The sequence below is a fragment of the Rissa tridactyla genome, chromosome 2 (genome assembly GCF_028500815.1).
Source record: "Rissa tridactyla isolate bRisTri1 chromosome 2, bRisTri1.patW.cur.20221130, whole genome shotgun sequence".
NCBI lineage: Eukaryota > Metazoa > Chordata > Aves > Charadriiformes > Laridae > Rissa > Rissa tridactyla.
The window spans coordinates 108,141,986-108,168,232 of NC_071467.1; the positions used below are offsets into that span (position 1 = coordinate 108,141,986).

General features: G+C 38.3%; 1 protein-coding gene across 1 annotated transcript in view; it reads right to left on the reverse strand.

The window, feature by feature from the left end:
* The window catches only part of CNTNAP2 (contactin associated protein 2), a 1,192,916-nt gene that overhangs the window by 284,976 nt on the left and 881,693 nt on the right, over positions 1–26,247 (reverse strand). The window lies entirely within an intron of this gene.

The window sequence follows — 26,247 nt, forward strand, 5'->3', positions numbered from 1 at the left end:
AGAAGCAACACATATTTACTATATTGTGTAGAAAACCTATTTCCCTACCTAACACCTAACATGAGTTTCTAACACCTAAATGAGTTTCTACGTTAAGCGTTTTAATAGATGAAGAACAAGCTCTCCAATGACAGGGTAAATAAGTACTGCATGTCTCTGTATCACACTCACTGCAATGAGCGTAACCAGGGGTTAACAGGAGCACCAATTTCGTTTCAAGTAGAAGATGGCCACCTCGGTTAGTCTTTCAGAAAAGAGCTAATTTGTTGATAAATTGCTCCTGTCACATTCTTTAAAGAAGCTGGTCGTCTGAAATAATAGAAAGCCCTTATTATTCTTTTTGTAATTTTACATTCAGAGACCAAAGGGCAATATGTCTTAGATATATAAACAAAATTATCATTTATGTGTTCATATAACTCTTTATAACAGCTATCAAAATTTTTTATGATTTATTGAAAATACTTTAGCATAAATGTGTTGCTTTAGAGTTCTAAAGTATTTTTAAAGCTTAAAAAAGGTGCTTTCAATGAGGCAGAAGAGTTTGATTTAACCTGATAAATTTTATTTGTGCTAAAATATTCGAACTTAAAAATGGATTTGAAAACTTTATGCAGTTCAATTCCCTTTCTCTTCTCAACTTCTCACCTCAGAGACGGCTAATCTTTGAATCAGACAGCGTGGTACTTCCTTTTGAACATTGGTGTGCTATTGCATTATCCTGGAAGCAGAAATGGCAGGTAGTAGCAAAAACTGCAGTACTGCTTCTTGCGGTCCGGAAGACTTTAACTGAGTCCTGGGTTCCTTACTCATGAAGTTTTATGGGAGAAGCCCATTATGTCGCAGCTCCGAAGTACTGTTGCTTGTAAGTGGCCAAATATAAAGCCCACTCTATCCAGATGCAGTGAGGATTTCTGTATGAATCTGATTCAGAAATAGCCATGAGGTTGCTTTTACACTCAACTTCAGAGCGAAAACACCGGCAAATTGAAAAAAAATAGGTAGAACCTGCATATAATCCTCCAGCTCTTCTGTTTACATGCAACTGCTGGCAAAACAGCATGTTCTCAGATGGTGGTTGCTGTAAACTATGTGACAGGAGGTGACTGCAAATGTGTCCTCTCTTATCATTTGTAACCACTATCAATATGCCTTGCAGTTCAACCTTTGCACGGCATATTAAATTAAAGATAATAAATGTTTCATTCTCTCAATTCACAGGTTAAAAAGTGTGGGTCACATTGTGTGCTAACGCAGTTGCCAAATGCTATTTTCTCTCACAAAGTTAAATACGTAACGTGACCCACGCACAAATACCCTGATACAAAGTCAGAAATGCTTCCACCTGGAAGAGGAAAGCTCTGATTCAAAGGAGTTACAGCATTGTATGTTTTAAAAGTTCTATCCATTACGTTTATGAGAAAACAAGCTAGCTTGTTGATGGAAACAATAAAATGAGGATTTGTCTATGACTGCTAACTGCCTCACAGAATGAGATTACTTACATCAGAAGCTGAAGTTTTCACTTCTTCCCATACAGCGATTTAGTCCAAGTACCTTTATAAACACTAGTTGTACACTTCCCCACTAGACCTTATTCAAGCATTACTCAGCAAAAAAACCATACAGAAACCTTTTGAAAGAGAACATCTACATTAGAAGAAAATCAGAGCTTGGAATTGCCAATGCAACCGAAAGGCACCAGGTTTGCTTGCAGGAACTCACTCTTCCCTTGTTTTCTCTCCCTTCTCCTCCTTCACGTCTGCCTGTCAATAGCCACCTGGCTTCTGCCATCAGTGACAGCTGGACAATGGACTTTATTTGGCTTTGACCTTTTTTGTCAACTTGCTATCCTCTGTATAAGGGTAGATTTCATTCTGGCATTGGTGGTTACTGATGGATTCAGTCCCCAGAATTCAGAAATCTAAAAATCTGTACAATGCAATACTATAAGAGTTGTAAGAGACAGGTATTGAATCACATTATTATTTCATGAAAATGTCTCCATTCTTCTCATATTACATCTACCTCAAGTCAGTATCAGTATTTTTTAAAATCAACTTCCGTCTTCTTTCATCTTACTAAAGCAAATACATGCTATAATTAGTTTCTTCTTACTTGCATATTAGGTTCATAATACTATATTACAAAATTCCATACACATGTAAATTAGACCTAATTGGACTGGCTCATCAATCTGCTCCCCAATTACATAACAAAAATACATTAACTGAATGCGATTTATGTATAAGGTACTTGTGAATGTTTGTGATGGAATTCATAAAGACCTCATTTGCATACCCTAATTAGCAGTTCATTAATCTTAAATGCATACAGAAATTAACAGCATTTTAATCTTCTAAAATGCAGCTTTTTTTATCCTTTCATTAACAACCGTCAGTCTTAGTATGAGACAATTTTTAATAGCTTATGGATACAGATTATGAGTGCCTATGCACACATAAAAACACGCACAGATACTTGTGAGCAATTTTGCCTTCCCTTCGCCCTGGAGAATTGCCACAGGAGACAGTACAGCTTCGTGGAGAAAGACTTCAGTAAAAATAAACGATGAAGCCTTTTTGAGTAGATATATATAGAGCCTCTTTGCTAAGTGGTGTCATGTTCTAGAGCACCACAGGTTAATTTTCTTTTCAGAACAGAGGCTGATTACATGAAATAAAGATATTTATTTTTTTTATTTGCATCTTTTATTTCATGTTTATAAAGTGTACACAATATATTTAACTGAATAGGGAAGGCCAGTTAATTAAAAGTCCTAAAAACCGAATACCGAATGGAATATATATTTTGTAACACTGAAATTTTAAACAACATTGAGAAAGAATTTTATTCCACTTCCTCTGGATCCCAGATGAATACAGAATGATAACAGCACTGCTCAGCAAAGTATCCGGCAGGTGTGCTCTCTAATTTTAGCTTTAGTAACAGGTCATTGCTGATCACTGGGTAATGATTCACAACTTTAAAATTCTGCAAGTTGCAATTTGCTTTTGTAAATATGCTATTTTGTATTCCGCACTTTGCATTAACAGTTTAATGCTCACATTCCTATTTCTTCTTTCCTCTTGTTTAAACTCAAGTGCAGACCAATAAACTACCTAATTTACTTCTATATTGAGCTGTACCACTGCAAACTACACATAACATACAGCAAGAAACATATATATGTACCCTTGGACAAGAGTCTAGATTCCTTATTACTGTGTAATGGGTGTTCATTGATTGTACAGTCACATAATATGCCTAGGGAAGAAGACTAATGTCATTGCAATGGCAAAGATAACACTGCTTCATTCTGTAGGGTCATTCTTAATGGAGTGCCATAAGGACAAGGTAAAAGCATTTCAGTGTGCTTTAGGCAGCACGGGGTAGAAATAATCTTTCCATTCTTCTTCAGCACCTGCTTATTTATCAGTCTGAGGCAATGCTAGTCATCCCATGGTGACACTGGAAGGTGGACACTCTTCCTTTCTGCTACAGAAACAGGCATGGTGACACATACCCATGGCTCCTAGACTTGCCCTTTTTAGTGAGGTCTTAATTTTAGACTATTACACCCAGTTCTTACTTCCATTAAGAATCCAATTTAGTGACCACAGCTATATTGTTCAAAATATTTCACAAAAATGAAGACCTAGAAGTATCTGTGATGGATGGGTATGAAAACAATAAAAAGAATTTCGAAACTGAGACGCTATTTCGGATGCGTCTCATTACAGGTATTCCACACACACTGTCTTAGGGGTGGTGGGGAGGGAAGGAAGCTGTATTTTCAGAAACTGCTCACCTAATCTAGAAATTAGGTTCTTTTAAAGGGGTACCTCAAAAATGGAGGTACTAAAAATCAACAAATTTTAACAAATCTTGTGTGGAGGTTTAAGTGATCTGAAGTTGATACAGCGCCAGAAACAGAACCTTGGAGTTCCTACTCCCAGTCCAGAGCTAAGCTGAGAAAATGCAATTCAGTGTAACGCAGAACAAAGCAGTACATAGCAAGAGGAGGAAATGCTGTCCTTGAAATCAGAATCTCCTTTTTTCAGTGTTTTGGAAAGAGATGCTCTAAGAAGTAGTAGATTTCACGTCATGCTGTATATAAAAAGAGAAATGCCTAGTCCTGAGTTAAGATAGTCTGTTCAGTGTTATCCTTTCTTCTTTAAAATACATTGTGCTTATATATGGAATATTCATTTGTGTGTACATGCACATGTTTAGTGTTTACCTTATAAATGCCTGAAAACATAGACATCTTACTTAAAGTACACATTGATTTGACACCTAAAGTTGAATGTGCCTGGTTCAGTTATTCTCAGATAAATAAATACTAGTCAGAAGAGATGTAAATGGTGAAAACGGTACTAAATTTTATCTGAAGGTTATTAAAAAAGTAAGTATGAATAACAAACTGAACTTGCAATCTAAGTCTGGCTGCCCTGACAAAATAATATGAGTGTATAAATGTTAATCCATGCATAATACATCATATTGACTACAACTGGCTAAATTTCAGACAGATATGATTAACTATATTTGTCTGGTGTATGTGCAGACTAACTTCCAGTCCATTTTGTTACTTACCCTGCATTTGTCTTCTACGGACTGGACAGCATAGAATTAAATCAAAATAGCATTTTCTAATGCTATTTTAGTTTGACTAAGTGCTTTTCTTGTCTACTATTTGGAATTGTAATATGCAATAAGACAAAGTAAATGCAATTCAGTAAGTTAAGAAGTTTTAAAAATTGCCAGAGTCATACAGGAGATACAAAGTAATGTATCAGTCTGAAATTAATAGTTTCCAGTGTGTATTGGCTTGGGGGTAGCAATCCATAACTAAATCCTTTGGCAGCTATCCATCAGTGAAAAACAGGCACTGTAACATTGTCTAAACAGTTACAGTGCAATCGTATCTAATTTGATGTAATACCGTAACCACACTGGGAGATCGTACTCATTAAACTGAACATAGGACAGACAAATGAAAAAAGGCGAAGTCTGTGCTACCCAGCTTCTTCAGACAATTACATCTGTTATAAAAAGTGCCTATCTTGATTTCTAAAGATGTATGTTAATCTTCTATTAGCCAGATCCACAAAAAGAATGTCTAGTTTGGTTTCAGAATTCACCTATTATCTTTGTCTTAATTTTTGATCGGCATGAGTTCACAATCCCTTCAATTTTCCTTGAACCTGAAGCAAAGCTTGAGCCGAATACAAACTCAAAGATTTCACTTACTTTTACATTTATCACTTTTCATTTTATTATTTCATTTCATGAAATGAAATAATGATGAGGGGAGAGCAGTGGATGTGGTCTACCTTGACTTAAGCAAGGCGTTCAACACCGTCTCCCACAGCATCCTCATTGGGAAGCTTAGGAAGAGTGGGCTTGATGAATGGACAGTAAGGTGGATAGATAACTGGTTGAAAGACAGAGCTCAGAGGGTTGTGATTAGGGGCACAGAGTCTCGTTGGAGGTCAGTATCCCCAGGGGTCAGTACTGGGTCCAGGCCCCTTCAATCTATTCATCAATGACCTGGATGAGGGGATAGAGTGCACCCTCAGCAAGTTTGCCGATGACACAAAGCTGCTGGGGGGGGCGGCTGACACACCAGAAGGCTGTGCCACCATACAGAGAGACCTGGACAGGCTGGAGAGCTGGGCAAAGAGGAACCTTATGAAATTCAAGAAGGGCAAGTGTAGGGTGTTGCACCTGGGGAGGAATAACCCCATGCACCAGGACAGGTTGGGGGCTGACCTGCTGGAGAGCAGCTCTGTGGAAAGAGACCTGGGAGTCCTGGTGGACAACAGGATGACCATGAGCCAGCAGTGTGCCCTCATGGCCAAGAAGGCCAATGGCATCCTGGGCTGCATCCAGAAGAGAGTGGCCAGCAGGTCGAGGGAGGTCATCCTTCCCCTCTACTCTGCCCTGGTGAGGCCGCACCTGGAGTACTGTGTCCAGTTCTGGGCTCCCCGGTTCAAGAGGGACAGGGAACTGCTGGAGAGGGTGCAGCAAAGGACTACCAAGATGATTAGGGGACTGGAACACCTCTCTTATAAAGAAGGCTGAGGGATTTGGGTCTCTTCACTCTGCAAAAAAGACAGCTGAGGGAGCATCTCATCAACACTTATAAATACTTAAAGGGTGGGTGTCAGGAGGATGGGGCCAGGATCTTTTCAGTGGTGCCCAGTAACAGGACAAGAGGTAATGGGCACAAACTTGAGCATAGGAAGTTCCATCTAAACATGAGGAGGAACTTCTTTACTCTGAGGGTGGCAGAGCACTGGAACAGGCTGCCCAGAGAGGTGGTGGAGTCTCCATCTCTGTAGACATTCAAAACCCTCCTGGACGCGTTCCTGTGCAACCTGCTCTAGGTGACCCTGCTCTGGCAGGGGGGTTGGACTAGATGATCTCCAGAGGTCCCTTCCAACCCTATGATTCCATGATTCCATGATTCATAAACATCTCAGGAACTCACTCATACCTTTTAAATTTTGAAAGGACAGAAATTTAAAAAAATAATAATCAATGTAGTCCAAAATTTATAATGAAAACCACTGGTATTAACCAGTCAAAGCTGATACGCAGCCTTCAGTTAGATCACAGTAGTTTATATACATACATGTGTGTGTGTGTGTGTATGTATATACACACATGCATATATCTATATGTTGACCATTCCTAATTTGGATTTGTCAATAAACCTAAAGCAGTGGAAGGGGAAACATAGACCATTAGATACTAAATCTAATCAAGTGTCGTAAGATTCCAGTGGTTTTCTTACAGGATTTTTCCTTGCAATGGAAGGTGGTGTCACACTTTTTGCAAAGTGAATAGAAATGAGGAGGATAACTTGGGGGTTTGTGGATCACCACTTAGAAAACCAATCGGCTTTGCAAGATTTGCTGGTAATGTCTGAGTTAAAGGTTATGTGCCCAGCTAGGTAAACTAGCCCAAAACAAAGAGCTCAGTACAGATGGGATTCTTTTGACCTGAGTGCATTTGCTATTTGAATTGGATAGAGATTTTTCATTTCGTGCATCATTCACCACGAGCCAAAGCGATTCTCCAAAGCTCATTCATTCATTCCTCTTGAAAACACAATAAAACCAAAAGAAGATAGAAAGAAAAATGTTGTCTTTATTATGAATGCCTATAAAAAAATAGAGATTTTTACTTAGAATTGCAAGTTGTATTGACAGGCATATACACTACCTTATAGTGTCAGGAACAGAAACACGGTTACTTTCTGTTTGCTTGAAAACCTCAGCACCAAAATAAAAAGCGATCAAAATCTCAATTCCTCCTATGCTTATGGGTGTTTTAAACTGTAGCAAATGCAAACCACCTACTGCAGACTTATCCTCAAAGTACGATAAAACAAACCCTTCTCCCTGGCTCAAACTTGCAAACGTCCTCTGCCCAAACTGGAGTCCTGCCTAGCGCTTATCTGCAAGATACAGTCCGAGATACAGTTTCTGCCACAGGATAAATGAAAAATGCAAAAATCTTTAACATCTGATCACCAGTGTGGCCTACTATCTTCAGGCTGGGTAAGGATCGGAGAAGCACTTTAGCAGCGGCAAATCTAGGACTGCTCTTGCTTCGCTGACCATGGGGCCCCACGTAACACTGAAAAGAGCGAAGCCCAGTTCGGCAAGCCAGCTATGGAACTACACATCCATGAGTTCATCTTCTCCAGCACTGAAGACCAATTAAATCCTAGTTGTGGGCAGGACAAGATGGCCTCCAGAAATCCCTTAAAAACAAATTATTGTATGATTCTAATTACAACTTCTGTAGTAGTAACAACACATTTTAAACTCGATTAATTGCTGCAACTCGGTAATAAAAACTATACTAATAGCCCGAGCCCATCTCCCCCACTGTGGATTAAACATTCCAGAATTATGGTGCCAGCATAGAATGATTATTAAAGCTGAGAAAATGTTAGTATTAATTAGGTAGTACCTAATTAAAAGATTAAGGAATTAAAAGAAAAGAAATATTAAAAGAAACATTAAAGCTGTCATTTCAATAGGAACTACAGTGAACCTGTCCTGTGAGACTAAAAGAAACACCAAGCCCTTAGCTTTAGGAAGGAGAAAACATAAAGTGTACATTCCTGGATTTTCAGGTTCTGCATCTAAACCAGAAATGTTGGAAGGCATCTGGAGTACGTCTCTTTTTCAATATAATTTCCTTCCCACAGAATACTGAATATTTTCTGAAAGGTCCTAATTTGTGAAATCCCTCGATTCATATATACATTGAAGAATCACCTTTTACAATTGTAAGATTTCAAAGCATCTCTGAATTCTCTCCATTTGCATAAATGAAACTTTCTACAGATTATGATATTTTCCCTTTACTGAAATCCACCTATCTGAATGTCTCAATCTACCAGATGGGTAGATCTGAATAGTTAATTAACAAGGATATTTGATGATATCAAAATGCTTCTGTAATTAGGCATCATACAGGAACTGATCAGAGCCACATCCACGAATGCATGACACTGCTAAACAAGAAAGCTAGTATGGGCAGCCACAGATTTGTGCCTACCCAATCTCCCAAAGGCTGATGAAAAGCGAAAGAGAGAGATGGGGAGGTAAGCTTCCCAGAAGAATTGCTTTATCTGTCAGAAAATTACCGCACTAGGCAAAAAGAAATACTTAGCTATAGCAATCTCAAGAATATGAATGGTTTAGGACAACTGAGATGGGGTATCACATTTAAGCTGTGGAACTACAAGGGCACTGAATGACTTCCATCTTAGGCCAGTATGGTAACTGAACCTTGAGAGCATCCGTGTGGACTAAATACATGGACAATCAGTAAGTCAAGCCCCTTTCCCTCTTCTGTATGCTCCAAAACCTCACTGGTCTTGACCAGTCACAGAGAAGACCCCACAGCAAACTTACAGAAACAGTGAGTGACGGCACAGGCAAATGCACACTTCTGGGGCAAGAACTGTGTCCTGATCCTCAGATATCCCACCCTAGGCTTTGGTCAGAGTGCAAGACTCACCTCCTCCAGACAATTCACCCTGTTCCTTTTGCGGAGGCAGGGGCAATGAAGGACTGCACATGGCCGCAGTACATACCTGAACCAACAAGTCTGGAAGTGCTCCCAGGTATTGGAGTTTCATGTTTAGCCAGAGACTGACCTAAGGAATACAGTTAGTGATCCATTTGCTCGGCCTCGTCCTAGGAGCCTCATTCAATCAAGCTGATGTATAACTACTGCAGGGTTGTAGTCTTTATTTCTGAATTTATGCCAAAAACAGTGAGCGGAAGGGTAAGTCTTCACCACAGTGAATATACCTCTGTAGATAAGTACTTTTGAGATGAATATACACATGCATGATTTTCATTAAAAAAATACCTTCCAATGATTTAAAAAGCAATATTCAGTGCTCACCACATCTGAAAATTCATTTCATAGGCTTTGGACTATTAAGGCGAAGCAAGGAATGAAATCCCATTTCATTATATGGGAATTTCCATTACACACCTTTTGGTGGGTGAGCTCGTATGTTAACACTGATACATGCTATTCTTTTCACAGCTTGTACACTCTAAGGGATCTGTTCTGCCACAGCCATACTCAATGAGTAATAGCTTTTTCTAATTGGTTCCATCTATCTCATGTGTTTATAAAATTCTCCTACTAATTAAGGGACCAAATATGATAAAAAAATTATCAGGTTTTACAGACACCTACAGAATGGCATCATTTAGATAATATCAAACTGCCAGACACAGTATTGCACACACCAAGGAAGAGAGAAGAAACTTGTGTTTTATATGGTTTGCTGTGTTGTTTACTCATTGTTCTAACTGCCCCTTGACATAAAAGCATGCTGTAAATTGGTTCCCCTAAAAATTAGAAGCCCTGCCTGAAACTATTTTCATTCTTTCTTCTAGGTAAAAAATGGGAAAAGTGATCTTTTAGCAACCCATTTTCATTTCCCTTTTAATAGAAAACAATTTGACATATCAGATCATAACAATTTTAAAAGTAAATCTTTATAGTGTGCTCACTCAAATTTGGTATCTCATAAAATAATGAATGACAAGGCAAACGGGTCACTTCTATGCCTCTCAGTATTTTACTGAGTAGTTATAGCTACCGGTAGCTGGATTTTGAAATAATTTTCTAGGAACTTTTAAGACAATAGTAAAGTTCAAAGTTATCACAGAAATGCAACACACTTCTGCAGTCTGAATGAGGTTCATTGAGCCAGATGGTGGAATCATCTCTGTAGACTCACCTGTACTAGTCTCCTGATGATAAACCTCATTTAACTTTTCAGAAAAAGAGAGCATGGCATGCAGCTCCAGAAATTCAGCTACTCTCTTGCATACAGTTTTCCGACTTAAAGTGCGAACCTGCTCTGCTTTCCCATTCTGTAAGAATTGGCTTGGGTCACATGGTTTCATTTGTTACCTGTTCCCCCCGGGCATACTCCCTGTGTACACTTACTAATAGTTCAGGCAATCCCTTCTGGACATGCAACACAAATACATGCTTATATATTTATGGTAGAGGGATGAAAAAGGTCACGTTCAATGTGTGACAACTCAGGTCTGAGATGAGGCACCATTTCCTCTGCCTTTCAACCTCAGTGAACACAAGTTTCCCTTCCAGAGGAATTGCCATATGTCTAGCCTACATACACACCAGTATTTAGGCTGCGTTGCCACAGGTTCAAGTGCAAATTCAAGAGGAAGCTGGTGCGGCTGCCACCCCAGGGAGCACTCACTGTATGCTAGCTTCTAGCACTCACAGAACTGAGCAAGCACTACTTGCAATAGTCCTTGACTATTCCTGTCAAAAATTATTTGCACTTTCAATTATAAGTACGAAGAACAAAACCTGGCTCCGGGTAGGCACTTCTGGGGTATTCATCGCCTCCTAAGAGGAAATATTGGATTAGCTTGTGGGAAATTTCTCATTTTGTCTCTATGTTTCAAAACTAACTTTAGAACAACCGCAATTGAAGATATTTTAAAAGAAGAAAAAATGCATAAATTGTACAGGTGGACATTTATTTCTTTTTCTTGCAAGTAATAAAATCTTTGTCATTCTAATCACCCTTTAATAAAAATGGCAACATATGGCTGTTTACAGAGATCTGATTATCCTATTTCCCTAAATATGCTTTTACACTTCAAAATATTAAAATTAAAATGCAAATTGTAACATGCATATGAGAATATAAGGAGAAATCATTCCTACTTAACTGCCTGAAGACAGCCAAATCCTCCTCCTGACTATTTTTCACCCTCCCCTTTGGCTTAGTCGAGAGATATATTGAATAAAGATGACATTACTGTCAAACAACCTCCTTGTTTCCTTCTGAAGCCTTCTTTGTGTACATCTTCACATGTACATCATCATCAAAACACAAGCTAACTATGACATCTGTGACAATGGAAGAGGGTGAAAAACAATAAAAATTAGTATGTACCACCCAACAGTTCACCTGCTCAGGTCTGGAAGGCCTCCAATCCCACACAAGAAACATTTTTCCTGCACATTTATAACAATAAGGTTAGCAATATTCAAATCCCTTACATATAGCTGGCTATCTGCATGGAATATTGTATGCGACTTTCTACATCACGGAAGCTGTAGACCACATAATGGTCTCCTATGGTCTGCACCTCTGGTCTATAGCAACAGCTAACACCAGATGTTTCAGAAGACACGGTGGAAAGTGATAAAAAGTGATTATGTATTTCTATACCACAGTGGGATATTTATGCATAACTGTAGATGATGCTTGCGCTATGTTACAAGATAATGTTGCAGATTATAATTTTTACTCTAGCTAGTACAACTGCTAACATTTTTTATTCATGCTATTTAAATGACTGAATCACTGTCTCATTGTAGAAGCATATTTCTTCTGTATGAACTCAAGGTCTATTTCCTGACATGACAGTAATATGCTTTCTGGGAAATATCAAATTATCATGACAGATGCACTATTTCTTTTTCTTCTACATAGAGAAAAGAAATGAAGCTCATATGAAGTAATTCAAAATATCACCCAGACTTCGCATAGTAGTGAACTCACGCTACCATTAGCCTGTCAAAACAAAGAGCCATACTTGGGACAACGGAAGGCTCACAAAGCTGAAGAAGACATCATTCAAGCTGAACATACTCCATTTTAAACAAAAAGTAGTGAAATGAAATGTATAAATGCACAGATATTAAAAATGCGAGAATCCAACGAGATTGAAATTACACACAGACACACAGAAAGACCACCACTATATTACTGGCTTCTCTTCGGCCTGAAGAGAAATAGCTGCTGTCAAAGAGTGGTAATGAAGTCTCCAAGATTCATTGTTCTGCGAGATGTCAATACAGATACGGACAATGCCTCTAATGCTTTCAATTAGCTCATGTCCATCATGAGAATTACAGGATTGCTCAAGGTCTGACTTGTGCTGCTAATCTGGTTTATATGCAGATGTAATGGATTTAATAATTAGATTCTTACTACACCTTCCACATGGAGGTTAAGGCTCTTTCACACATTCCTCTAAAAGGGGAAGTCTAAGGAGCAATAACATGGATCCAGTTAGTTTCCAAAACACTCTGTCTGAAAATTCTACCGCAAGTTGACAGTTGAAAAAAAGGAGAAAAGAGAAATGACTTTCTTCCAAAGCTGTTTCTGCATTTCCTTTAACACCTGGGTTTTCATAACACCTCTATCAGGAATGTAACTTGAGGAATTTTAGTTGCGTGTGGCATAAAAAAGTCTGTGTAACTATGCTAGGTAGACAGGGCACCATGGAGGAAAAACCCTTTGTGTTAACCTCTAAAATGTTACATCAGTCAGACTCGATGATCTTAAGGGTCTTTTTCAACCTAAATAATTCTATGATTCTATGAGTCTGTGAAGATCACAAAAAGGGCAGATGGATTTACAAGCTGTCTCTGTTATCAGCCTAGTCTTTCCCAGTTTAGGAACTATGAGCTTAGGAAGGTGCACCTCATATGACATTTTCCTGATAAGAAAGAGCAACTGAGTCTGCAAGAAAGGACTGCCCTGCACCTTGACAGAATATCATAGCCTAGAAATGAGATAAGGAATGTGAGGCTGGATGTCCCCAGGTGCTGCAGGGTACTTCCTGTGACCTGGCTGTTGGACAGAAATGTGGTATATCTAACTAAATGCAAGCAAAAAAAGAGATTCCTGTGAGAAAGCAACAACGGACAGAGAATCCAGCCTCAGCCAAATAGAAATCTCTTGCTTGATCTGTAATCAAAGCAAATGCAATAATAGAAGTACAAACACAATAACAGAAAATACCCTGGAATTACGTTGATGAAATTAATAATTAGCACTTGCATGGTGTTTTTGCAACAGATACCAAAATATATTTCTAAGCGCTACAGTCTCAGCATTCCCAGTCTTGTAGATGGAGAAAAAGAAGTACAGAATCATGATGGGTACCCAATAACATCCTGTGAATCAATGGCAGGGTCTAAAGTGGAAATCCCAGTCATCCAATTCCTGCGTTTATTCTATAATCATTATACACTCAAGCTCCCTAGACAGGATGTAAGCCAACCTTTAAAAGACAGAAAACAGAAGGTCTCTTTACAAGAGAAACCATACCTTTTCTTAGATGAAAGATTTAAACAATTTCACAGACAGATAACGGATTGCAGATGAAATCATGATCCTTATTTAAACTGTAATTTCCTTTAAACCACCAAACAAAATACGCTCTCAAAGGAGAAACTAAACAGTACAAAGATTCCTGATTGGTATGCAAATACTGTTGGCTTCAGCTACTAATAGATAACTACTTTAAAGAGGTGTTTCCGCTTATCAACATGCATAAGTAATCAAAACTCTGTTTTTCTCTCCTCTCTGCACTTTGGTTCCTCCTCTGGACTTGATATCTAATTTTATTCTTTGATTTCTGTAAGATTAAGGTGAGGGGGGTTACTTCTTATTGGCTAGGGAAAAAATAAAAACAAAATTGCAGACATAGTTAATAAGTAATGTTTTACTTATTAGTACTATAAACTTAATCAAACGAGGTCTAGTCATGTTAGTAACACATTCAAATATTCTATTTAACTGAGGCTTTTTTTTTCCCTTCACCAAACCAGGCGCTTTTAGATGTAGACAATGCTAGGTGGCTCAGCTGAAAAAGTCAGCCATGTGTGGTGACAGGCTAAGCCTAATCTCCTTGGGAAACATACCCACCGCTGGCTCCTCCTCCACACTGCATGCAGCATACTATCTTCTAGCGCTGGATAATCTAGTCCTTTAAGGAGTTAACATTGCTAGCAATACTCATCCGAAGCCTAAATACTTTAAAGCTATCTGTATTGCTTCACACAGCTGTGATACACTTTTAATTTTATTAGGAATTTAATAATGTTTCCACGCACTTGGTGATGTACAGTCCTAATGACTAATCAATATGCTCAACTAAATGTTTTTAAAATGCCTAAAGCAAAGTGACAGTTCATTTATCAAATGGATTTTGACCACATGCAGCCTCCAAACAGGTTTTTAAATTAATAAAAAATACAGGAATTAAAAAGAAATCCATACTATTCATGTTTCTGAACAGGTTCAGCTGTACCACCCTTATATTGTTATCTATCATTATTATAGGCTTTCATGCTAAATGCAAAAGTACCATGAATTCTTCATAAATATCAAATCTGTAATTATATATGCTACATTCCTGACAATTTGCTTGTGTTTTGACATGAAAAGACCACGCTATCAAACAATCCCCAGTGTATCCCCCTTCACAGTGATAGGTATTTGTTTTAAAAAAATAACCATCTGGAAGGTAGTGATGGGGATTGAACTACACATGAAGATATAAGCATTGATTTTGAAGCAGTTTTTATAAAGAGTACATCCATTGAATTTGTTTATCTTCCGTTAAAGAAAGCACACAGAAGAGTAGGAAAGTAGCATACTCATAACCTACTCTCATACATCAATACCAAAGTAACAAAAGATGCTAGATGAATAAAATCACCTTTGACATTTCATTAAGAATACTAAGTCCAGATAAAATAGCACTGCTAATATTTTTTTCATTTTGCTGTGAATATCCAAATAAAAAACTCTCCCGTCTATTTGCAAATAAATACTACTACATTTTGTATATGTGCAACTGCTGGATCTACAAGGTTGAAGCCATTTTTTTCAGTGATCTATATTTTCAGGTGCCCGTTTTGTACACTCAGGCTACAGCTCTCAATCACCTTCTGAAAATTAAATCCAAAGTAACTCAATAGCACTGTGTATCATTCAACCAGAAGTACTCTGCATCGCTCTCATTAACTCTAAAGTGCAAATTATAAATAGTATTTTAGAAATATATGTCTGACATAAAGGGGTAAATAAACTTCTACCAATACATTTGTTCACGCCCACACAGAGGCATTAACAGAAAGCATTATCACAACATAACCAATTCAAAAAACTAAAAAGAATTCAGAAAAAGAGTAGACATTTACATAGCAGCCACATCACATTTACATGGAGTACTTTATTCTACAGCTAATGCAAATGCAAGATAAACTTCCTCCTTGGCAAGTTATTCCACTGTGCAATTTTTTTCTATTTTCTTAAAAGAATTTGGTACTATTCAAGGTCCCAGAATAGATATGGAATTTGACCTATGTAGACTTTTTTCAAGGAACACATTTCTCACTGAAAGACATAACACGGCCACACGAAACGACTCCATGATTTCACTGAGTGATCATAGAGGGTGACAGCTGAGTCCAGAGTTTACAGAAGACACAGAGGGTTTGTGCTTTGTGGCACTTGTCTGGATACGGGTTCAAGTCCCCTCACCTGGCTCATCCTTGCCACACGCAAAGGAAGAGCTCCTATATCTAAGCGCATGCAAGGAAAGGGCCATAGACTGGACAAGTTGCTGATCTGTTCTGGAAAACAGTTATGAGCAGAGATCTCTACCAGAAAATACGCTTGCATGAGTTAATCACTCTCGTTTTCTGATGCTGCTCACTGAAGCAGGGTCTGGATCCTGTCTGTCCCACCTGCACATGTTCGTATCAACTGCCATAAAAGGCTTTTTCATGCCTCACACAAAATGTTATACACATTAGAGAATCTCTAAGAGGAGACTTTGACAAGGTCTCAGTCAGCCTTGACTTGGACTGGGAACTCTTTTAGTTGAATTCCTCTTTTCAGGCTTCTCCGCAACACCTCACAGCTCTATGAGCTTAGTAAGGATTTACACGGGGGACAAAACTCTGCCCCAGTGGATACTAACATGTTTAATGTTAAATGGATCATGAAACATTAAGAAAAATTCTCTACAACACCACTTTAAAGTACTTTTCAGCAATGTATAAACCTTGGGCTCCTTGAGGGACATGTTTTGGTGGACGTTTCAATTACTATGCTATTAAATGAAAGAAGGACAGTAGAACTAACCCCCTCCTTTTGTCAGTCAATCTCTTCCATTTCTTTCATGCTATGGGGTTTCTTATTACAGACATTGAAAACTGAATTGTACCATTCTATGTTCGAATGATGTATTTTTATGAAAAACATGGACAAGGAAACATTTCAGACAGTCTAAACTATTTTTTTCTTAAGATTCAGCTGTTAAGCTAAAAAAAGTATTTAAAAATCAGCAAAATTCTATATGGGACTAGTCATCAACTTCCACCACAGATGTGCAAGAAAGGCAGCACTAGGATCATTTGTCTTGTGGTTAGAAGTTTGTGATCCTAACTAGTATATTGTCTATTAATTCATATAATGTGCATAAATTAAACTAATCTCTCATACACCTGACAAAATTATGTAGAAATCCCAGTGAAAATTACAAAGTTCCAACTGTTTTCATAGTAAGAAAATAATGAATTATTTCTTACAACGCACAGTATATTTTCTGTTTCACCCACTTCGTGAAATCTCTTGCAAAAATTCCCTACTGAAATATCCATGCTCTTCACTGCCACCAACCTGTTCTCATCAGCTGGAAGGTTAGTCCAGATTTTGCCCAGTCGAGAGGAACTTCCTGGACCAGACTGGTTACAACCAGCAACTGCAGGGAGCATCCTGTCTGCCTGTTTGCTCTTTCTGTGCAGTTGTGGCGTCCAGAAAATGTTAAGAACTTTCTATGGCATTTTAATCCCAGATCATCTTGTTTCTAGCTTTGCTATAAAACAGTTTGAAGAGACTAGTACTATCACTAACAATGCTAGTACTCATAAGGTGAAAGGAAAATAAGTGAGTGAACACTAGTATTGGAAGAACTCGTATACGGTAATTTGGGTAGAAAAACCGCTCTCCTTGTTATGGATCTTTTGATGTTGAAAGACTCCCAGTTTTTGTTTTGTTACAACTTCTAAGTAGGAAAGAACAACAGGAAGGCAAAATCATGTAATTACATTAGAGGCAATGGCAGATGTTGCAAATTGTGGTAGAAGAAAAAGAAACAAAGGATTAATGACAAGTACAGTAATAACAGAAACAGCAGCGGTGAAGTCAGGTGAAGTCAAACAGCAAGAGCAGCAATAAGGAAAGAATCAAAAATAACAATTATGAGTTTCTTTGCCTTTCACTAAACATATGTTCACAAAGAAACCATTTTACCTCCAAGCATTTGGATCAAAGTCTCCTATTAGTAGTCATTCATGGATATTACTCAGCAGAAGCACTCTATGCACAGAAGGAATTATGCAAACCTGAAGTAATTTGTTGGTAGTACATCTCCTAGTTAGAAGTTGCACTACTCATCATCATCAGTCATATCTAGTTTTCCTTCTGCCTTATTTTAATACAGCTTCTCGCTTCAATGTCACTACCATGGATGAGGTACGCTTGGGCTATGAATCAAAAAGGCAAAATAATCAATAAGTTTTAAGTTTTCTGTATGATGTGTTCAAGCATTCCTTTCACTAAGTTGAAAATACAATTGAAAAGTTAAAATTATATAGCTCAACATACTGAGTTGAAAATATATTAATTGGAGAGGCAGTTCCATGGGAGTTCCATATATTCATTCACTGAAAAATTCAGGTTTTTTTTTTCCGAACTTCTGTTTAACGGTTCAGTCTTCTGCAGTTAAAATCTGTTGCGTTTCACTGAACTCTCTGCCCACATCTATACCTTCTCCTAGGCTGAGCCAGCTATGAGTACGTGGCTTCTCCTTTTTGCCTCTCCTCAGGGCAAATATATAATGGTATAACCATCTCTGAGTATTTAGGGGATTCATACTTTAGGGATGAGAAAAATTAATTGGTGGGGTGCAAAAAGCAAGGAAAAGAAAAAGGACAAATTAAGTCAACAAAAATTAAGGCAGAATATAATTACAATACTAATTAGAATAGTTTTCCAGTAGGAATGGATCATTTAAATATGAACAAAACACAATAATGAAGGACTCTACTGTTGGGACATCTCTTTTACTTGCCAAGCTGTGCTCTGAGAATAGAACTGATAACATCACCAGATTTTTTTTTCCCTATCTATAATTCCAATTATTTTATTGTACTTTTATGTTTTATTCTGAAGAATGCTTTCAGGACATTACCAATCTCTCTTTCAGCTTAAATCCCAGTACTGCTGCTTTGTAAATTAAAAAATGTTTTTTGTTTTTTTTTTTAATTTATCCTTGAGAGTGTCCCAAAAAATAACTAAAAGCTATGTGAGTTATTAGCTCATACATTAAACAGTTCGTAATTCATTTACTAGAAGATTTTTACACTTCTTAGTTTTAATGAGGTTATTTCTAGGGCAACAATAGCAAGCAAATAATGTTGTAAGAACATCTGGTTGTACAAAGGATTAAGTTAAGGCTACTTTGAATAACTCTGACACCTTGTATTTTCACCCCCCCAAAATCAGTATATTGTACTACCATAAACTTAGGAGTCTTCTGGGTGAAGGCAATTAGAGATATTACATAAAGATATAATGATACTGTTTTCACAATCAATATGTGGAGACCTTCACCCTTTTCAAAGAGAACAAGGACTAAAGGAATTTAAAAATTGAAATTTGGGTATTTTCACAGAATTTTTGTCCCTTAGATTTTCTGTTCTCATGACCAATTGAACAGGTAATTAGAACCTCGATCTTTCAATATAACTTATTTAGGAAGAAAAGAATATAAAGAAGTACAGCATTACGAGAACAAATCTAAATGGAAAAGTTGCAAAAACACTGATCTGAGAACCAACATGACATCCAGTGAATTTCTGAATTCATGCAAAGAGGAGAAAAATATCTGCCTCAAGATTGGCAGCAACCTCCCCAGAGCCCTCATCTAATTCCTATTTGAGCATCTGATGCCTACAAATGAAGTATTATTTGTTTATTTATTCACATATACATGCAAATTTAGCCAACACACTGACACATTGCTTCAGCTGAATGTTTGTGTCACTACGCACTAGAAGCTGAACAGCTAGGAGGCGAGAAAGCGCCTTTTGCATAGTACTTGAAGCTTGTCCAAGTCCCCACTGTCTGCCTAATCCCCTTGCCTAATCTCCTCCATGTGGCCGGTTCTGAAGCATCCCACTGGTGGTTGAGGGATAAGCAGAGCTGAGGGGGAAGGTCTGCTCCTTTCCACTGCTGCCACATGATACCAGCTAGTCATTTGCCTGAACTCCACATGCTGAAATCTTGCAACAGACTGCAATTATCGCCTCCTCCTGGCTTAGTCTTTGCAATACCAGAGCTCATTAGTAAAAACACGAATACTGAAAAACTGCATAGCTAAAACAGGTCCATGGTATAATCATCCAATCCAATTTTTAAAACTAGACTGAAACAGAAAACTATCTTAATCCTTGTGATCGATAAAAATAAACCTATCCTAAACCAGAAAGCCTTTGGCATAGCATGGCATGTTCTCACAACATGAAAAAGTAAATACTTTTGAAAATTTAATTTATAATTGCTTTTAGATAGTTTTACTTACCAAATTGCCCATATGGAAAAGGGAAATGCAACCTCTAATTATGACCACAGAAGAACTGAAATTCTACTGCATGGGTTTAATTAAAGTGGATGGTTCATCTGAAGAGATTTTTTTCAAAATTCGTAACGATGGCATTAGCAAGTTATTAAATATGAAAATTAATTGAGAATATGATTTGGTTTGTAGGTCTATAGGGTTCACTAATCATTGCTAATGATTTCCTGACTAATGCTTTGCTGCAATTGTGGCTGTTGCGCCACATATATTCTTCAGTTACATATTTGGTTTTGACCAGATGTTGTCTCCTATTATTCACTATCTGCCTAAATAACACAATCAGACAAATCAGTCTTGTGTTGGCAAACACTTTCTTGGCAAGTAAAAACTATGGCTTTCTCCTCCTCAATTAATTGCTGTTTGAAAAACCTCAGCACTTAATTTGTATTGAAATATATAATCATTCTGCACCTCTTAACGGTAGTTATGCATTGAGTTCAAATTCTGATTCAAAGCCTGGTGGGTTGACCTGGCACCCCGCCCCTAAGCACCCACATAGCAGCTAACTCACTGCCCTGTGATGGACCAGATGAGAGAACAGGAAGAGGAAGAGTGAGAAATCACACGGGTCAAGATAAAGACAGCTTAGTAAGTGAAGGAAACAGAAAGAGAACAAAGAATGCAAAGGCAATCACTCATGACGCCCCTTAAGCAGACTGATGCCCAGCCACTCACCAAGCAACTGCTAACTTTGAAGTCAAACCCCACTCTTTCTTCCTCTACCCCCAGTTTTTATGCGTGACATTATATGGTATGGAATATGCCTTTAGTCATTTCAGGTATATATTTCCATGTATATAAATACCTGAAAGGAGGGCATAAAGAAGATGGAGCCAGACTCTTTTCAGTGGTGCCCAGTGACAGGACCAGAGGCAATGGGCCTGAACTGATACACAGGAGGTTCCCTCTGAACATAGGAAACACTGCTTTACTGTGAGGCTGACTGAGCACTGGCAGAGGTTGCCCAGAGAGGCTATGGAGTCTTCCACTTTGGAGACTTCCAAAAAAGCTGTCTGGAAACAGTCCTGGACAACCGGTTCTAGGTGGCCTTACTTGAGCAGGGGGGTTGGACCAGATGACCTCCAGACATCCCTTCCAACCCTTTTGTGATTCTATGATTCCATGAATATGTACTTTTTCCCATCATGTCTTTTATACTTGGTTTCAATTCCTCAGTTGATGATTTTATGAATGCATCTTAAAAAAATAATCCCCCAAACTCACAGTGCTTATGCAAAGGTATCATATCATATGATTTTATACTGCATCATATCTCTAAGCACTGTCTTGTGTATCATGATTTTTTTTGTACGGTATGTTTTTTTCTTCTCCAAAGCAGTGATGAACACCACTCTGAAAATGTGTACCGATCTGAGGCAATGATATTGCTCACTGATCATTGCCTCACTTAGTATTTCATATCTTGTCATTTTCCCATAAATTACCTGAGGATGTGCTCTATGTTAATACACACTTCCGTAGCAATCAACCGTTTGCATGAAGCCATATAAAAAGCGTTGTACCAATGCTTTTGGCACTATCATTAACATAAATTGCAACCTTTCTAATATCAGTTCATATTTACACCTGACAGGATGGAGGAATTAGCCATGTGTAGAGTCATTCCTGATGTAAATCTCCATACTTAATGCTATTTAAAAACATTTTCCAGCCAAAGTATGCTGGCCTGTGGCTGTGGTCCAGCATCAAATTTAAACAACAAACTAGTAGAACATTGCTATAAAATAAACTGGAAGGAAAGACTCTGTAACACAAATACTGAAATACCAGTATATGTGAAAGAATCATTTTGACTATCATACATGACTATCATACACTTAATATTGTACTGACCAGATTGGAAAACATAATCTCCTGTTTATAGAAATATTTTTATAAAACCACCAGCAGAGCAGGTAAAATATCAGGCTTCCCCTCATCCCTGTCATTACATATGTTAGGATATGAAACCACTTCTGTCTCCAAACTTGAAAAATAAGCCAAGATCAAAATTTAGTCCCTGGTCCTTAAAAGCCAACCAAGCTCCCATGAGAGCTGATGAAAATAAACTTAATTAATTGGCAAATAAACAAGATCTGCACTTTGTTACTTAGTGTAAAAAGTGTAATTTTATCAAATAACAGCAACACTTCTGGGTGACCACAGGATGAGGACGGTTGTACTTGTTCAGGAAACCATTTTCTTCTGAAATATGGTATAATTCAATATGCCCTAGGGACAGAAATATACTTTATCATAAAGTATAACTGTAGTCATTTCACCTTCATGAAAGTAAATGCCAATAATAATTGCTAGATTCATTAATAGTTCTGATAAATTGTGTCCATCTTATTCAAGAATAAATACAAATCCAGTAGCAGCTATGCAAATGTGCTAACTCGGCACGACTCTGACCACTGCCAATGTAACATAACTAGGACCCAATCACTTTTGGTGTCAAAACATCTTTCCTTTCACAAAACATGAGGTTTAAATGAAGACGCTGTTCAATGTCAAATTTAGCACATTGTTTAGACCAAAAACAATTGAGGGGGAAAAACCCATAAAAATTGTAATGTATTGTTTTATATTTTCACAGAATCATAGAATCATAGGGTTGGAAGGGACCTCTGGACATCTTGTAGTTCAACCCCCCTGCCAGAGCAGGGTCACCTAGAGCAGGTTGCACAGGAACGCGTCCAGGAGGGTTTTGAATGTCTCCAGAGTTGGAGACTCCACCACCTCTCTGGGCAGCCTGTTCCAGTGCTCTGCCACCCTCAAAGGAAAGAAGTTCCTCCTCATGTTTAGGTGGAACTTCCTATGCTCAAGTTTGTGCCCATTACCTCTTGTCCTCTCGATGGGCACCACTGAAAAGATCCTGGCCCCGTCCTTCTGACACAAACCTTTTAAGTATTTAGCAGTGTTGATAAAGTCCCCCCTCAGTCTTCTTTTTTGCAGAGTGAAGAGACCCAAATCCCTCAGCCTTCGTCATAAGAGAGGTGTTCCAGTCCCCTAATCATCTTGGTAGTCCTTTGCTGCACCCTCTCCAGCAGTTCCCTGTCCCTCTTGAACTGGGGAGCCCAGAACTGGACACAGTACTCCAGGTGCGGCCTCACCAGGGCAGAGTAGAGAGGGAGGATGACCTCCCTCCCTCTGCTTGCCGAGTAGAGGGGGAGGATGACCTCCCTCCCTCTGCTTGCCACACTCTTCTGGATGCACCCCAGGATGCCATTGGCCTTCTTGGCCATGAGGGCACATTGCTGGCTCATGGTCATCCTGTTGTCCACCAGGACTCCCAGGTCTCTTTCCACCGAGCTGCTCTCCAGCAGGTCAGCCCCCAACCTGTCCTGGTGCATGGGGTTATTCCTTCCCAGGTGCAGCACCCTACACTTGCCCTTCTTGAATTTCATAAGGTTCCTCTTTGCCCAGATCTCCAACCTGTCCAGGTCTCTCTGTATGGCGGCACAGCCTTCCGGTGTGTCAGCCACCCCCCCCAGCAGCTTTGTGTCATCGGCAAACTTGCTGAGGGTGCACTCTATCCCCTCATCCAGGCCATTGATGAATAGACTGAAGAGGACTGGACCCAGTACTGACCTCTGGGGAACACCACTCGTCACTGACCTCCAACTAGACTCTGTGCCCCTAATCACAACCCTCTGAGCTCTGTCTTTCAACCAGTTATCTATCCACCTTACTGTCCATTCATCAAGCCCACTCTTCCTAAGCTTCCCAATGAGGATGCTGTGGGAGACCCTGTCGAACGCCTTGCTTAAGTCAAGGTAGACCACATCTACCGCCCTCCCCTCATCTATCCATCCAGCCATGCCATCATAGAAGGCTATCAGATTAGTCAGACATGATTTCAATTCTTGCAGCTATTAATGTATATTGATTAGCTGTAAAATGTGAAACGTATAATAATTTGACCTGAAGAAGCTGACCTTTTAAGAACAGATATTTTTAAACACTTGTTCTATTTTTCTTCACTTATTCTGCCCAACATTCAGCCAACCAAAAATAAATTGCTCACACAGCCCTATATCAGCTGTCGTAGGAGACAGGTAGGTCGGCCAGTTGGCAGCCTCACCTAAGGTAGCTGCAGAAGATGCTGGTAATAATGATTATTTATTACATGCAGCATATGTCCAGTAGGAAGCAGACTGAGACAATCAATTCATCTTATCTTGAGAGCTGAACTGCCACACAGTAAAAATAATTTTCAGGTACTGTTGTTTTGCCTGAGATCTGATGTGCTTAGAGCTGGATGAAGAACTCAGTATTCCAATATTTTCAAAATTTCCCTTACATGCTGCTTTTCAATTAATAAAACCAATTGTGCTACAAACCTTCAAACTGTTTTATCTTCTTCAGTCACAGACTTTGAATTAAATTGGTACTTGCTTTTAAATTAGAGTTAATATTTAAATTGATCAGCTGTCCTTGGCTGAATCCTCTAGGGAAGGTCCAGGCAAGTCACTTCTTGGACTGCGCCTGCTTTTCAATGATTTTGTTCGGGTAATTTCATCTCAGAGAGTGAAAAGAGTAACAACCTCCAAGAGCATATGAAGGGATTTTTTAGTGCATCCCAAAGCAGAATTCGAGAGTTCATAGCTGTTTAAAGGCCTATCCAATTTCAAAAGCACTTTAGATTAGGACATATTTCTACACGTGGCATGTGGCAGTGTGCTGTTCTACGTTGTTGAAAGCAAATGTGGGTTTACTATACCTTGGAAGTCATGTGGTGTTTCCTATGAAATTGTAAAGCAGTTAGTTCTAAAATGGTATTGAATTAAAGCAACAACAGCCCTTTTTCTCCCCACAGTCAAAGACATGCCCAGACACTGAAAGCCATTTTGTTCCTTTTTTGACCTACAACTTGCTCTGCATTTTCAAAAGGCTTCCTTTTTAAAACATAGCGAATCCCATTAAAATTAATCAAAACCTGAAAAATGCTTATGTGGCAAATTAACTTTTTATTATTCTACTGATTTCAAGGATGTTACACTAGATGTGACTTTATTCAACTCAAAACTCTGAAGCGCTGCTCAATTTTTCAAACTGCATAAAGCTATTCAAGTATTTTTACTATATCATGTTTTTTATTATTCTGCACCACCTCCATAATTTCTAGAATCCTTCCATAGAACTCTTATCTTAATTTCCCCAAACTTAGCTAATATTAGCACATTAGTTTCAATTAAAACAACTCAAATTTGAGAACAAAGTAATTAAACCCAACAATGAACCCTTCGGTATATTTTTGTTGGCTGCCATAAGCCTTTCAGCTACCACATGCACAGAGTGATTTGGATTCTCCATTATCTCCTAAAAATTGCACTGTTACCCTCTTCCCACGCTGCTTCTGAATTCCACAATCTCTCCACAGCACTGCAGATGTATCAATTCTTTATTTCCACCTGCTAAATTCTGATCCTCTCTCATTGCCCCCACTGTCCGTTAAACACTTGCCCATCTTCTTCTGAAGAGTCTGAAAATTATTTGAAGAAGAGTAATTATAAAGAGAGAAGTAGCACCCACAAACAAATTTTTATAGCATGAAAAAATTATCAGTGGGAGGAATAAGCCTTCTATATGTACTAATAAGAATTAGCTAAAAAGCAAGTGAGAGGAAGAAAGAAGTAATCAAAACCATGAAAGAACAAAATTAAGAGAGAATGAAAAAAACCAATTGTTTTCTTTAGTATTGAAGCTATAGCCTAAGAAGTATAGTTTTTCCTTTGCATTTTTTTCTTTACAAACTTGCTATTTAAATATTCAACCACAGTTGAAAATTTACAGTGCATATTGTGAGTATTTTGAATCCTTTTGACCTCCTGAAACACCTGTTTTGGGGAAGAGACAACTCAGAATATCTGAACAAGTTTTACTACCAAATTTTATATATATATATAAAAGAAGTATGCTGATCTGTTTGAAAATCCTAATGATAGTAAAACATGAGGGTAAAACATAGTAGCAAAGTATGAGGAAAAAAACCATAAAATAACTTTGTTAGCTTAAGTTTCTTTCTAGAAAGAACATCACACAATAAGACAACAGACAAAGCATTTCCCTTAAATGTTAAAATGGCCTATTTGTGTAAATATCTGTATCCCACTAAAACTCAGTTGTCATAAACAAACAAGAATTTGTGGTGTTGATAATCCAGGGATTGTAATCTCTATTTAAATTT